The 13,958-nt window shown below is 45.6% G+C and overlaps 1 long non-coding RNA gene across 2 annotated transcripts in view; it reads right to left on the bottom strand.

Moving 5' to 3' along the window:
• LOC142471050 (uncharacterized) overlaps positions 1–12,862 on the bottom strand; it is a 64,031-nt gene extending 51,169 nt beyond the window's left edge. Inside the window, exons 1-3 of one of the 2 annotated variants that reach the window (XR_012789362.1) lie at positions 12,245–12,862; positions 1,593–1,869; positions 797–926 (exon numbers count right to left, since the gene is read on the bottom strand). This is a non-coding gene — a long non-coding RNA (uncharacterized LOC142471050). The remainder of the gene's footprint in view (positions 1–796; positions 927–1,592; positions 1,870–12,244) is intronic. The other variant, XR_012789361.1, reaches the window with a different exon arrangement.
• Between the last annotated feature and the right edge of the window lie 1,096 nt (positions 12,863–13,958).

Here is a 13,958-nt window from a genome sequence, read left to right as displayed (position 1 = left end):
ATTTTTTCTTCAAAGTTTGGATGCTTTTGAATAGTGCTCTATTACCATCACCATTTTGTCTATTAATACAAAAATGACTAAAAGTCTTAATTGAAGAGATAAGTTTTGAGATAGATCTTGAAGGTGGCAATGGGACTTGTGGGTCCAAAGTCGGAAATTGGGGCTCTTATTAAGTTGAAATGTCTCTCCTCACACGTAGCACAAGGAGACTATATAGATAGCTAAACTCCTCTTCTTGCACAAAGAAAGGGTGTTCTGAATTCCAAAACATTTATTTGAGTATAGATGTACATGTAATCTTGATATGCAATAATCAAAGTAGGGTGAAAAAATAATACTTTCCTAAGCCATACATGAACAGATTGGATCAGATGTAAAATAAAGTGGCATGTTGCTGCTGCAGCAGCTCTAGTAACAGAGGATACACAGGTAAGTCCTAACCCCTGAGCTCACAAGACTGTTGAGCTCTAGACATAAGCAGCAGTAACTACATTACAAACATTTGTGCTAGGAGCAGACATAATAATTGATTCTAACCTTTTACCTAGGTAATGTGGTATATTGGTGCATCACCACAGTAAGCTCGCCAAAACATAAGTCTCATTGAATGAATCCAGAATCCAGGAACAATAACATAATAACAGGAATGATCTTCCCAGGGTGAAATAGGGACCTAGTGGTGCCCACACGGCTGCCACAGTATATGGTCTCCAAAACACATTCATTCACCACTGGGGCATGGTATGAAACAGTCCAGCAATAGAAAGGTAACAACAGAGGGGCTAATGCCCTTTACCTGACTAGTTGTGTTCCAGGTGAGTGGATTCCTCGGCGTGCAATCCTTAGAAGGAAGATCCAGGTACAGTAAGTAGAAGAGAGAAGGAGTACAGCTCACAGCATCCAGAATGCAAAAATAAGGGCAACTCCTGGCAATGGAGAAAAATATATATTATCCTTTATTGATCAGCTTTGCAATAGTATAGGATCATGCACCAACGCGTTTCATCCCTTAGGACTTTCTCAACCTTTTACCTTAATCAACAAACAGATGTCATAATGACACGTAAAAAATGAACTGTGAATACAGCACACTCCCCATCTGATACTGTATCTGTAAGTGTCACGGATGCTCACTACAACCTTGACTAGAACGCAGGGCTGAGGTGGGGATGTGTATAACTGCCACCCTACAACCATGGGGCCAGGTCCGGATAGCAGAGTCAAGGAGGTATAACCAGGTCAGGGTAGGAGAGCGTACGTAGGTCATGGTACTTGCCGTGGTCCGGGGTTGGAGAGAGGAGAATAGTCGTAGTCTGTTAGCTGAGGTCGAGGAGAGGAGAGAGTGGGAATCCAAATACTAGCCAAAGTCCAGGAGTAGAGAAGAGGCAGGTCCAGGTACAGTCACAATGGTAAACAGACAAGGTCAGTATACAATCAAGAACTCAGGATGCAGTGAGCACGGTGCATAAACGAAGGTTTATGCTCAGAAACAAGCAGAGGGCTGAATGGGTATAAGTAGGGAGAAGAGCCACTGGAAGGGAAGCGGAAGGGAGTGGTTAGATGTAGGAGGAGAGCTGAAATGAGGACGTTACCTGTGGTTCAGGTGTAGCCTAGCTGAGGGTAATCCATGACTTGCAGGCAGTGCGGAGTGCACGCGCGTCTGTCACGCATGTTTGAATGGGCTGCCTGTTGCAGTTAGATGCGCGTGCTGCCGTGAGTCCCTGTGCGTCCCCTGATGGTTGGCGTGATGCACCGGGGAGAGGTGGAGCAGGCACGACCCAGGTGGTCCGGTTACGCTGCCTGTTGCGGCTGTGTGCGTCTTCAGACTGCTGGCGTGACGCACCAAGGGGACGTGGCCCAGGCACAACCCTGACAGTAAGATATCACTGAATTGTTATAAGATATGTGAAACAACATAACATGACAGTATAAATAAACTAAATGTCAACTTTGACTATATTGTACATTAGTCCTTATCTTTAAGACAGAAGTAGGATTGTCTCAGAGAAACTGTATTTCTGATGAAGGTCTTCACTGTCTTGATGTTTTGACCTTGACCTTACGGACTTTCCCATCTCTGCTGGGAGTTGTTTTAATTATAAGTCCCGCCTGCCGCTTCCTGGGTTTTTGGTTCTTTTTTGTTCTTTCAGACCCTCGTTCCAGGAAGGGATCTTGAGGTAATCCGCTGTTGCTACAGCTTTTGTTGAGATGTCTGAGAAAACACAAACTTCTCTTCATTGGGCTGTGCAGAGATAGATATGAGTGTAAGTGCGTGGAATTTGGAGCTGCTCAAGAACTTTTAGGGAATCCTTCCACATTTCCCATTCTCATTGTATTTATGCATGTAGTGGGATATTCCAATCTTGCATCTCTGCAGAAAGCTCTCTAAGTAAATATTTCCCTCATACAGTGACTGGGGGCAACAAACTCGTCAGGACCATAGAGGCTGGGTCACTATATACAGGACACCACATTGAGGGTATGGCTTTTCATCAATTGACACCTGGTACGTGAATCTATCAACCTTGATGTCCCAGATTCGTCCAAGGTTTTGTTGAATTACCGGTGTATCGACTCCCAGGTCTAATCTTTCAGATCCTTTGCATGGTGCTCTGAAACAAATACCTTAATTACATTGGCACTGTTGGCAGGCTCACTTTAAGGCATTGGGGGGCACAGGGCACAGTAGAAATTAGTGGGGCCCTGTAACAGGGGAGTAATCCCTGTTTAAGTAATGTGCCTTTAATCTTGCAGTGTGGTGGTTGACTGCTGGTAGTCAATTAATAGACACCACCTGCCTGATTGCTTACAAAGGCCTGTCTGTTGAGACAGGAAGTGACTCCTTGGCTCTGACTGAGAGCTGACCTTTGGAGAGACAGAGGAGTGTTCTTGAGACTCCCAGGAGAGTCTGACCAAAAGAACACACATCTCTGGAGCTGACTGGTCTTGAGCTCTGCCCAGAATAGCTGATTGCAAGACACCAAATAAGACTTCTAAACCTGGATGCTGATATTTTCTGTGCACGCACGGGTGCAGTTCCAGGAGAGCAGAGAAGCTTACTCTACAGCAAGAAACAGATAAGACTTTCATAGTTAAGAGACTGCTTATATCTGCTTATTTCATGCTATATGTTTTGGGGCTGCGAGACATGCTTGACTTATGGAGTTGTGAATTAATTGCATGGTATTTTCACTAGAGATACTCCTAAGTGAATAGAAGCTTTATTCCCCCCCTGTGTTTGGATGATTTCCTGATGAAAAGGAAAAGGCACAATAAAGCCTATTATAATTTCACCTTATAAAGTCTCCAATTGTGTACCTCTGTGAACGTCCGTCTACATATGGTGTCCGAGGTGGGACATGAGGTGTCTTTGTAGTTAAAAAGGACCGGAGATTTTTATGTGAAATTTTTTTTAATGCTTTTTGCCTACAAGCAACTTAGAAAAAAACACTTATTTTGCCTATCACAAAGTGTAATATGGTCATTGAAATAGGGGTTTTGACTTCCAGCCATAGTCAGGGTTCAAGAAGTGAGCCAGCACTTAAGGCCCAGGGCATGGTTACTGCTTGCTTGCTCTCGCTTGCTCTCGCTTGCTGCTGCTTGCCACTGAGCCCCTACAGTCGCAATTAAAGCGGCTTTAGTAGGGGCTCGCGCATGCTTTCCGTTGCTTGCTGAGGCGCGCTTGAACAGAGCCGACAGTGAAATTTTAAATTCACGCGCTGAGTCCGCTCACGTGACGCCTCAGCAACCAATGGAAGGAGAGCAGGGAAATGTGAACGGGGTCTGGCGCCAGCGGAGTGAGTGTACCTTCTGCCCGATCCCTGTGGCTGTCAGCCTGCGGGAGATGGAGGGGGCTTGCGCTGCCGGGGGTGAGCGGGTGATGTGCCTCCATCTGCCCGATTCCTGTGGCTGTCAGCCTGCGGGAGATGGAGGGGGCTTGCGCTGCCGGGGGTGAGCGGGTGATGTGCCTCCATCTGCCCGATCCCTGTGGCTGTCAGCCTGCGGGAGATGGAGGGGGCTTGCGCTGCCGGGGGTGAGCGGGTGATGTGCCTCCATCTGCCCGATCCCTGTGGCTGTCAGCCTGCGGGAGATGGAGGGGGCTTGCGCTGCCGGGGGTGAGCGGGTGATGTGCCTCCATCTGCCCGATCCCTGTGGCTGTCAGCCTGCGGGAGATGGAGGGGGCTTGCGCTGCCGGGGGTGAGCGGGTGATGTGCCTCCATCTGCCCGATCCCTGTGGCTGTCAGCCTGCGGGAGATGGAGGGGGCTTGCGCTGCCGGGGGTGAGCGGGTGATGTGCCTCCATCTGCCCGATCCCTGTGGCTGTCAGCCTGCGGGAGATGGAGGGGGCTTGCGCTGCCGGGGGTGAGCGGGTGATGTGCCTCCATCTGCCCGATCCCTGTGGCTGTCAGCCTGCGGGAGATGGAGGGGGCTTGCGCTGCCGGGGGTGAGCGGGTGATGTGCCTCCATCTGCCCGATCCCTGTGGCTGTCAGCCTGCGGGAGATGGAGGGGGCTTGCGCTGCCGGGGGTGAGCGGGTGATGTGCCTCCATCTGCCCGATCCCTGTGGCTGTCAGCCTGCGGGAGATGGAGGGGGCTTGCGCTGCCGGGGGGGAGCGGGTGATGTGCCTCCATCTGCCCGATCCCTGTGGCTGTCAGCCTGCGGGAGATGGAGGGGGCTTGCGCTGCCGGGGGTGAGCGGGTGATGTGCCTCCATCTGCCCGATCCCTGTGGCTGTCAGCCTGCGGGAGATGGAGGGGGCTTGCGCTGCCGGGGGTGAGCGGGTGATGTGCCTCCATCTGCCCGATCCCTGTGGCTGTCAGCCTGCGGGAGATGGAGGGGGCTTGCGCTGCCGGGGGGGAGCGGGTGATGTGCCTCCATCTGCCCGATCCCTGTGGCTGTCAGCCTGCGGGAGATGGAGGGGGCTTGCGCTGCCGGGGGGGAGCGGGTGATGTGCCCCCTTCTGCCCCGTGTGTCTGTGTGTGTGTGCATGTATGTGTGTGTGTGCATGTATGTGTGTGTGTGTGTGTGTGCATGTGCATGTGCATGCATGCATGCGTGTGTGTGTGTGTGTGTGTGTGTATGTATGTATGTGTGTGTGTGTATGTATGTGTGTGTGCATGTGTGTGTGTGTGTGTGCATGTATGTGTGTGTGACAATGTGTGAGTGTGTGTATGTGTGTGTGTGTGTGTGTACCAGTGTGTATGTGTGCGTGTATGTGTGTGCATGTGTGTGTATGTGTGTGTGTACCAGTGTGTATGTGTATGTGTGGTGTGTGATGTGTGTGCGCGAATATATTTATCAAAGTTGCACAATGTTAATAAATAATTTACTCTCACATGTCTTTTTTTAAATTTTTTAAATATTATATAATATACACACACACACACACACACACACACACACACACACACACACACACACACACACACACACACACACACACACACACACACACACACACACACACACACACACACACACACACGTTCCCCAGTGACACACAAACACACAGATCACTTCAAAGTGACACACACACACAGTGATACCCGCCTCCCAAGCGCTTGCTGTCTCCTCTGCAAGGACAGCAAAAAGCTCCTGGTAGAGCGAGCGGCAGCAAGCGAGAGCGAGCGGCAGCACCTAAGCGCTTACTATGTCCAAGGCCTAAAAAGGGATAGGTGTTTGTTGTTTTCAAATGTTTCGCTGAAGCAGTGAATACAGATGGTGACCCACGAGTGGTACTGATTTTGCAAATAAAGGTTGCCACACCGCATAGGGCTACCAGCTGTGAATGGAGTATATGCAGAAAAGTGTGAAAATTGATACAAGACTGTGCTGAAGCAGGGGAATTTTTAGCAAACAAATGCTGAGTGTTGAGTCACCCTGCCAGGAATGAAAGAATGTTTTTTTTTCTGCAAGTAAAACAGTCTGCCTATATATATCTTGGGAGCAAAAACAGAGACCCAAAGTGTGAAGTGTGAATGCCATAATACCCAAAATTGAGACTGAAAATTACTGAACTCAGGCAGAAAACCAAATTCTGTTGCTGAAGCGGAGAGATTGCACCTAGCAAGTAAATGGTGTGGAGCAAATAGACTTTTTTTTTGCCTAGCAACTGCACATCTTGTATACCTGATAAGAGAAAATGCATGCACAGTACTGCTGATATTGAAAAAAAAAAAAAATTCCCAAGAAAGAAAGTCTACAGAGATGCCAGTGAGAGCTATGACCTTTACAAGCAAAATATGATCATCTGTAGGACTACCACAATTGGGGGTTCTAGCAAATACAGTGGCAACAGCTGCAATAGCGCCTCCTGAGGTCAGGAAGAAAATTACACCTGATAGCCTAAAAATGGAGGACAAGATGCAGCGTTCCTGTAATGAACCCTACCCCATGGAAGAGTGGCCCTTCCAGTCCAATAAAGAGGAAGACATCTCTTACGGGGAACCCGAACCGAGTCACACCCACAAAACACCACAAGAATGGTGGGGGTGCCTGAACTCGGCACGAACAGAAAAGACCGCTCCCTTTGACGAATATGATCAGCAGGAGACAGAGCGGGAGCAGCAGCTCACCCAATATTTCTGTCAGCTAAAGCAACTGCAAGAAAAGCCTGGCGTATATAATGAAGCCGCTAAAATTTCAAATGAAGATGGAGACCCCAATATCCCTGAATGGACGGTGTCATCCAAATCAAAAAGGCGGAAAAAGAAAAGCAGTTCTTCACTTACCGTGGAAGGAACAGACACGTCCGCAGATCCCGTGGAGGAAAAGGGGGACCGAGTTGCCCTGCAGCCTAGAGAAAATGGAGAATTCGTTCCGCGGTTAACCGAATATCCAGATGGCCCACGGCAAAAGTCGTGTACCCCAAAGAAGTGTCTGTCCGGTGCCAACAGTGAGGAACCCTCAACCAGTCATCCCAGGGAAGCGGAGCCGGAACTAGTGAGTGACGATCCCTTGATCAGCCCTGAAGACGCCCTGAAAATTGCCAGGCATGACTGTGATCTGCTCTGTGAAGAATTGGGAAGGGAGAGAAAAAATAATGCTGAGCTACAGAAGACTGTGCTCGCAATTTACTCTGCGGCCAAGACCGGATTGGAGGATCTCAAGACTGAGCTAGATACTGCAAAGGCTTCTATTTCCGCCATGGATGAAAAGCAGAGCCAATCGGATAAAATGGTGGCTACGCTAAAGCGGAAGTATGAGGAGGCACTGAAGCAGATGACAGTCTTCCAGCAAGAGGTTCACACTCTTCATATAGAGCTTGATGCCTCACATCATGAGACCAACAGCTGCCGCACAGACCTGGAAGTTTCCAGAAAGGAACTACACAGTCTCACTGAGGAGCTGGACATTGCTAAAGAAACTATTGGTAATCTTGATACAGATCTCAAAGTCTCTCAGAAGGAGCTTCAGACCCTCAACCTAGAGAAGGAAGTCTCACGCCAGGAGAGTGTCATTCTCAAAGCAGATGTGCGTAAATGGAAGGAGGACTGCAAAGAAGCCCCGAAGAATACAGAGACTGAAAAAAGAGAAAATTCAAGATTAAAAAGAGAAAACTTAAAACTGAAAGAAGAAAATTTTCAGTTGACAGAAGAAGTCAAGGAAAAGTTTGAAGCAGAGCACCGACTGCAGAACCAACTGCAAGGTCTGCGTACACACCTCCAGCATGTTGAGGAGAAGCAGCAAACGCTGCAGGAAGAAAAGCTGCAGGCTGCTAAAGAAATTCAAGTGCTGCAGGAACGTCTGATGACCCAGTATGTCCCCGCAAAGCAGCATGAGAAACTGAAGGCTACCCTGAGCATCACCAAAGCAACGCTAAAAGCCAAGCTTAGAACCCAGGTGACGTGGCACAAAAGGGAGCACAAGAAGGTCCAGAAACTGAAACAAGTAACTGCGGCCCAAGCAAAGAAGTTCATAGTGCTCCACAATGCAATAAAAATGTGGAGGCAGGCTCAGAGAAAGCAAAGCATGCAGATAAATTCCCTGAGAAGAGACTTGCAAGAAGCACTCAAAAAACAGGGATCTCTCGCGGATAAGATTACAGTCCTACAAGGACAAGTATTGACCCTGACTAAGCGTTAGTATCCCACAGCCTCAAAAACCCATGAAGACAAGGGTACAGTGAGAGCTGGGAATACCGCTCATCTGAAAGACAAGGTTGCAAAATTTGAACCACCTAAACAAGCACTAGCAAAACCTTCAGCCACCCAGCAGGCAACAAAAGAAGGTACACGTGCTGAATTAAAACCAGAAGAATCCTTAGCTGATGAAGCTGAAAAGATGGGACATTCTCTGGAAGTGGGTGTGGAATTGCAACTTAATCTAAAAGGGGCTGAACTAGCAACCCCATTGAGTGTGAAAAGGGCGGTTTTTAAATGCTCTGCAACTGCTGCCATACAGTATGCCTACAATAAAACGAGCACCCGACGCGAGGGAAATCTCATGACCGCGCACGTAGAAAAAAGACTATACTTGGAGAAAGTCCTCCTCGAGCGACTGAGGTGTGCTGATCTCAAACACCTTCAGGAGGAGACACGAATAAACTGGAGAAAGGGCTCCAATCCCAACAGGACTGAGGGTTCTCTTCCTCCATCCACTCTCATTCAAGTCACTGAGATATCTAGAATGAGAGTGGAAGGATGGGCTTTGGCCGTGGCAAGCCTGAGCTTCCCACAAACAGGGGAGGTATGTAACAGGGGAGTAATCCCTGTTCAAGTAATGTGCCTTTAATCTGGCAGTGTGGTGGTTGACTGCTGGTAGTCAGTTAATAGACACCACCTACCTGATTGCTTACAATGGCCTGTCTGTTGAGACAGGAAGTGACTCCTTAGCTCTGACTGAGAGCTGACCTTTTGAGAGACAGAGGAGTGTTCTTGAGACTCCCAGGAGAGTCTGACCAAGAGAACACACATCTCCAGGAGAGCAGAGAAGCTTACTCTACAGCAAGAAATAGATAAGACTTTCATAATTAAGAGACTGCTTATATCTGCTTATTTCATGCTATATGTTTTGGGGCTGCGAGACATGCTTGACTTATGGAGTTTTGAATTAATTGCATGGTATTTTCACTAGAGATACTCCCAAGTGAATAGAAGCTTTGTTCCCCCCCCCTGTGTTTGGATGATTTCCTGATGAAAAGGAAAAGGCACATTAAAGCCTATTATAATTTCACCTTATAAAGTCTCCAATTGTGTACCTCTGTGAACGTCTGTCTACAGGCCCCATGAGCCCAAACCCCTTGAGCCTTAATCCTGACAGTGAAAAATAATAAAATGTATACATTTTGGGCCTGGAGGTGAGATGTTATGGACCAGTGGGAGTAGTTATGGAAATGACAGGTAGTTATGGACCCAGGGGTGGGATAGTTACGGACCTGGAGGGGTAGGTATGGTCCTGGGAGGGGGGAGAATGAGAAGATGGTATGGCCCTAAAGGTATAGCATGGAGCTTGGTGTGCCTACTTGTGACCTCGGAGGATGGAGGGTGCCTGCTAGAGGACTGTAGAAGGTGCACGCAGAGTAGGCCCCCTCTGCCAGCAGCTCTGCGGATCTGGCATTACATGTTAGTGTAGCAAACAGGGTTGCCCTGGTCTCTTGACTCACCGGGTCAAGGACTGCAGTACCGGCAGTCCCCCCATTGGTGGCTTTGGGTGGTCCCTGATGTCAGTGAGCCATGAGAAACTGCTCCTTCTGCCCATTCGAAAAAGGGACCCTGCCTATTGGAAGCTATTTTGTGTAGCCTCAAGATGGCATTCGCTACACTGCTTGTGTTCTTTTGAGCAGGTTGATGGCCTCTTCCTCATTAGGCATCGATTTAAGTCTGTCGTCTATGTAGAAATCTCTTTCCACGAACTGCTTGGCATCTGTACCATACTCCTTTTCTCTTTCCTGCACTGTCCTATGTCCATAGATAGCCAGTGCAGATGATGAACTATTACAGAAGACATGTACACTCATTCTGTACTCAAAAATCTCATCGTTGATGTCATTGTTGCATTACCACAGGAATCTTTAGTAATTTCTGTTGTCTTCTTGAACAAGAAAACTGTAAAACATCTGTTGGATGTTGGGTGGTATTGCAACAGGCTCCTTGCTAACTTGATTAGCACTCCTAGGAGACTGTTTGTTAGAGCTGGTGAAGTGAGAAGAACTTCATTCAGTGAGACTCCATGAAATTGAGCACTTCAGTTAAATACTCTTTTTTGACCTGGTTCCTGTGGGTGGTATACATCAAAGGTTGGAAGTACTAGCATCTTTCTCCCTCCTTCAGTGGTGGAGCTGACTCTGCATGGCCGTTATCAAATATTTTCTACCTATAGACCACAAAGTGATGCTTTGTGTATGTTGGTTTCTTCTCCAAGGTATGTCCTAATGAACAAGTTGGCTGAGGGCTTGCTCTTTGTTGTTAGGAAGTTGTCGTCTATGTATACTAAATGGAAGTTGTCGTCTGTATACTAAATGGAAGTGGAGCCACTCAGCTGTTTGATTCTTCTTTGAAGAATTTGAAGAATTCTTTATTCCTTATTTTCAGGAACTGTACTGTATGTCTTCCATTAAAAGGGCAGGTTTATCACCGTCCCTTATTGTCTGGAACACAGTACATCTCCATATAGGTCTGGGTAATATGATGTGGTTGTTCTCCGTGGCTACTTCTCTATTTCACCAAGAAGTGGTTAGGACATGGTTGGAATAGGAATGTGCATCAAAGAGCAACAATGCATTCGCAGAACTCCTTTGTCATAAATGAAAGCAGTCACTAGTAGGTTAAATAAGGTAATTATATTTAATCTATCACAAAGGACCAAAGAAATGGTCATATCTCACAGTCAAAAAGCAAACAATTATATATATAATTTACTGAGACTTCCTATCAACCAATGGATAAAAACTCTCAGATGCAGAAAGTAACCAGCAGATGCAGAAAATAGTCATGCAATAGTCTTAAAGAATATGCTACGTACTTATCATGAGTAGCAGGAACCCAAAATAGGGGTGATTTTATATGTATATGCATATAAAAAATATACACACATAAAAAAAAATATATATATATATACACATATTAAGAGCACACACACACATATATATATTAACACACATTCCCAGATAGCTCAAACTCCTACATCCACCACATCATGAATATATATTTATGCCAAAATGAGTGCTGCTGAGCGTGGCAAATGTATACGTACAACAGAAGACATGGGTGCCCGATGCTACATCAAATTGACAAAACATATATGGTAATGAGTATAAAGTTTAAATACTTGAATAATAATAGTAATTACTTGTTTTTTTAGTTAAACCTTTTGGCCAAAGCATCGTACGCCTGCATACCAACGTCAAGGTAAACCAAAAATGCAGGTCCTAACACTAACAGGACTATATAACTTGTGAGCACATACGCATGTCTTAGAGAGGTCTGCAACCCTACTTTTCGACCATTATCACCTAGCATACAGTGCTTCCACTGCAGCAAGGGATTCTGGGAAATGACATGCAAATGAGCACTCAGTGTCACCTTTTGTCTTAAGGCCATTATTATATGGCACCCTTAAGCCAATGCTCACTGTTTTAAACACAGATTTTAAACAAAGCCTGGGATGAGATGCGAAGACAGTGAACCCACTCACAGACAGACTGTTTCGATCATGTGGGTCTCATCAGTGTGAGGTTGGTTGTACTGGCATGCCAAATGGTACAATAAATGTATCTTTACTAGCTCAACGATTCTACTTCCCAATGGAAATGGAATATGTAAAGACACATTTATTGTACAGTATCATTTGGTGTGTCTACTTTTTTGACCCATCTGCATATTACAGTTTAGTACATTAGCAGTAGCACTCACTCCAATCTTTTGGATTATTACTGTTATTGTGTGCCTTTATATTTTAAAACTTTACTATATAAATATATATATACATACATGTAGAGGTATCAGTACCGTGTTAGCCGAGCTTCAATAATCAAAAAATAAATAGATGATACCGTTCTGTGGCTAACGAAATGCTTTTATTTGTGCGAGCTTTCGAGATACTGTACACTGATCTCTTCTTCCGGCGATGTTACAATGAATGAAGCAAGCAAAAGGTATACTTAAAAACAGTGTCTATTGGAATGCTATCTGTGCATATATATATATATATATATATATATATATATATATATATATATATATATGTAACCCTCCCTAATAAAGTTTACATAGATGTCAGTGTTGTTCGCTACTCAGGGTGCATTACCTTTGTCAGGGATGCTGATCCACTCAGGCTGGGGATATATGCAGATAGTAAAGAGGGGCGCCAGGAACTTTGTAGTTTAAAAAAAAAGACAGTCTTTATTCATACTATAGTCAGGTACAACACTTCCTCAGCTGCATCATTGCAATTCTAAGGAGGCACATTGCTTGTTACATTAAAAGGGTTGCTTTGATTCATATCATGGTAAACCATGCTTCTCGTGGCATTTTGAACACCTATCTTTCCAGGGTCCCAGCAGGGAATCCCCTTCCTCTTTGTAGTAGGTGAGAGGTTCATTACTCTGTATATTACACTTCTCACCTCACATACAGTCCTCTAGAGCTGAGGTAGAAGGGGGGGGTTCTTCATACTTGCACTGCACTTTATTCATTCAGGACCCTGATTAAAGTACTGTGTCAACTTCTGACCAGATTAGTCGTAGGGCTACAGATAGGGCACTAATCTCCCCTCTGGAAACAGGTACTTCTCGAACTTCCTTTACTAGGGGACTTACTTTCAAGAACACTTCCCTGCTCTTGAAAACAATAAAGGGGACTCATACCCCAACTTAGCTATGTACAGTTGATATTCTACCCTGGGCTCTCCTCCCTGGATCTGACAGTTGGAATCCTTCTGCTCTTCTATTTATCACCCTCCCCTCACCCCCTGTCTCTGGGCAGAAAGGGGGTGGAGCTAAACGTCTGCCTGGTCATTGGTGAACACCTTACCTAGAGGGGCAGGTGTTTAGTATCTAACTCGTTTTACCCATATAGTAACACCAACATGGGGGAGGGTGGAGGAGTTTACATATGTATTTATTTATGTTGGCATAACATACTGTAGTTATGGTGGACTATTTTTTTTATTATTACCAGACCAATTTTCAGAATAATTTCTAGAGGAGCAACTAAAAACACAAAGTTGAAGGGGCAATCCGATGTAGCAGGGAACTTTTTTTCCAACAACTAATTTGTGCCATTGGCTTCCTTAAAAAGAATCAATTCCAGTAAAAGTTACATTTGTACTTATTGAAAATATCAGAAAAAAGATTTTTAGTTTTTGAAAATGGATAAATTAAGTGTTTGATTCTGTTCAGCGTGCTGGGAAATATTGATATTGTGTTTGCTTTTAAGAGACCAGACAACAGGGCAGATGCCATTCACTGCATTATAGGCCCCCAGGCAAAGTAGTGCACTGGGTCCTGCCTACACAAACCCAGCCGTTAATTGCCTCCTGCGAATCCGTTACAATATTCTGCTTCCATAACATTGCAAGCAATAAAAACGGCAACATTTCTCTCGCGAATGCAGACATGCCAACTCTCCACTACAAGTTGTAATTTTTCTCCTTCTACCGAGTTAGCGGGAGATTTGAATGTTGAGGCGGGTGATCGGACAATTAGTGTTAAATTCTGGTCTGTGCATAGATTAGCATGGGGCCCCCGGGCAACTGCCCAGCGTGCCCATGCGTTAAGACGGCACTGTGCACCACTGGTTTTAAAATATAAAGGCAGACACGTTACATCTGAAGTGCTGTATGACAAATACGTTTACTATTACATTTTGTTACTGATTAACTTTTTATATACAACCAGACACAAAACACGTTACGGTGAGTAAGAAAAAGGACAAAAAACCTCCACTGTACAGTGTACATCACATACAAAGACCACTAGTGCATGTCTCTGCTTCTGACTTAAAAGTATGTTGCAATTTTC

The sequence above is a fragment of the Ascaphus truei genome, chromosome 1 (assembly GCF_040206685.1).
Source record: "Ascaphus truei isolate aAscTru1 chromosome 1, aAscTru1.hap1, whole genome shotgun sequence".
NCBI classification, from domain to species: Eukaryota; Metazoa; Chordata; class Amphibia; order Anura; family Ascaphidae; genus Ascaphus; species Ascaphus truei.
Note: the sequence above shows the minus strand (reverse complement) of the source record. Positions and strands in the feature narration are given on the sequence as shown.